The following is a 2,522-nucleotide window of genomic DNA, read 5'->3' on the forward strand; positions in this document are numbered from 1 at the left end:
GGGGGTACAGGGAGGGGTAAGGGTACAGGGACAGGTAGGAGTATGGGGACGGGTTGGGGGTACAGGGACGGGTAAGGGTACAGGGACAGGTGGGGGAACTGGGTGGGGGGCGTAACTGCAGCGGGAAGTGCTTTCAGTCACCATACCTCTTTTTCAAGCATATATATTTAATTTACAGTTTATTATTTAATTTAGGTGTAACTGATGTGAAATTATGTTATTTGATCTATTTCAATGTACTCAATAGAATTTCGTTTGATGTTTCCTTGTTGTTCTTCCATAGGGTGTGGGGGCTTGCCAGAGACAGACAGGCAGAGGGAAGGTGAGGCATCCCTCCCTGGGGCCGGCCACGCCGCAGTCCCTTCTCCCCCATCCTCGTCTTGGGGTTGGGGCCTGTACGCACACGTCCCCAACACTTTACAAAATGCGCAGGTGGCCATGTGGGACCCTGAGCCTTAACCTGCATTCCGCATTCTCGATGTCCTCTCGTGTCTCCGCCATTCCACTCCAGAGCCTTTTATAACACGAAAGAAGGGCCTGCCTGCGATCTGTCCCTCCCACTTTCTCCTCCCTGTGGCCCTTGGCAACCGCCTATTTCTTTTTTTTTTTTTTTTTGGAGAGGTTTTCGCGATAGGGCGCATGCGCTCGCCAGGGAGACAGAGAGAGACAGAGAGATAGAGAGCGAGAAATCACCCTCCAGGGGGGATGGTCACGCCACAATCCCTTCTCCTCCATTCTCCTCTCGGGATCTTGGGCATGCACGCACACGTGCCCGGCGTGAGTTTTAAGCCACCGGGTCCGGGATGCAAACTGTGGTCGACTACGTGGGAGTCCAGCGACATAGCCATTACGCTAACTGCTGGTTCCCCCGCCTATCTATTTCTGTTTCTAGTTTCTCTCTTTGGACCTGATATGAATGAGGAAATATACTGAGGTGTTTCGCTAGTGACTACTTTCTTTTTTTGGAGAGGTTTTCGCGATAGGGCGCATGCGCTCGCCAGGAAGACAGAGAGAGACAGAGACAGAAAGCGAGAAAGTATGAGTTTAAGCTGTCAGGTCCGGGACTCGAACCATGGTCGACTACATGGGAGTCCAGTGACATAGCCATTATGCCAACTGCTGGTCCCCCCTGATGTGAATTTGAAGTCACCGGATCTGAGACTTGAATCGCAGTCAGTCATGTGGGAGTCCACACCACTTGCTGGCTCCTCTGTGCCCATTTTTAAATTGGGCTGTGTTTTCACTATGGGGTTATAATTCTTTCTTTTTGTTAGAGAGTGGGTGTATACACCGCAGAGAAAACAGACAGTAGGGGAAAGCACCCTGCAAGGGGAATGGTCACGTACAATCCCTCCTCCTCCATTTTCCCCTTTTAGCAGGATTTGGGGACGCACACACGTGTGCCTGACCTATTCCTCAATTTGCTGGGTCTGGGACTCAGGCTGCACAGTTGGCCATGTGCGTTCTGGCTTCCTTAACCATCGGCCACAGAGTTCTCCCCTCCCCCAATTCTTTTTTATTGCTTAGATTTTTGCTTGGTGGAGAGAGACAGAGAGAGAGGGGAAAAGGGAGAAATCACCCCAAGGGTGGTGGCCAAGCTGCAATCCCATCGCCATTCTCCCCTGGGATCCTGGGCATGCATGCCTGGAATGTTTTTCAAGCCACCAGGTTCAGAACTTGAAACACACAATTGGCCATGTGGGATCCAGTGTTAACCACCGTGCCACCTGGCTAGAGCCACTTAATGTATCCTTTAAAAAAAGATGTTTTAATTTGGATGAACCCCAATTTCTCTGTTTTTCTTTTGCTGCTCATGTTTTTGGCATTATATTTAAGAATCGTTTCCTAAGTTCAAAGTCGTAAATTGTTTTAAAGATTGCTTTAGGTGCTGACTCTCTCACTCTGGTCAAATTAAAATAAAATAAAGTTGTAAAATGATTCTTTAAGAAATGTCTTAATTGTGATTTTAAAATATGTATCATAACATTTACTATTTTTTTAAAGAATTACTCACTTTATTTTATTTATTCATTCATTTGTTTAACAGAGAGAGACACAGAGAGAGAGAGGGGAAGTGAGAAAGCAAGCCACCAGGTCCAGGACTCAAACCGTGGTCTGCCATGTGGGAATGTCCAGCTCCTTAACCACCACGCCACCTGCTGGTCCCAAAATTTACTCTTAAATGTATAGTTTGATAGCGCTGACTACATTTGCCTGGTTATGCACCCAATCTCCAAAACTCTTCTTTTTGCAAAAGAAACTCTATACGCCCTTTTAGGCTCTCCCCGTTCCTCTGCCTCCAGCCCCAGGCAACCACGTCCCACTTCCTGTCTGTAAGTTGGGCTACTCTAGAACCTGGTGTAGGTGGAATCGGACGGTATCCGTCCTTTGTGACTGGTTTATTCCACTCAGCACAATGCCATCCTCCAAGTACAAGTCACGGTTTCCTCCTTCGGAGACTGAGTAATATTCCACTGTGCATATATACCACATTTTCCTTTTTCTCCTTTTTAAAAAAATTT

The sequence above is a fragment of the Tupaia chinensis genome, unplaced genomic scaffold, assembly GCF_000334495.1.
Source record: "Tupaia chinensis unplaced genomic scaffold, TupChi_1.0 Scaffold143624_1, whole genome shotgun sequence".
Taxonomy (NCBI): Eukaryota; Metazoa; Chordata; class Mammalia; order Scandentia; family Tupaiidae; genus Tupaia; species Tupaia belangeri.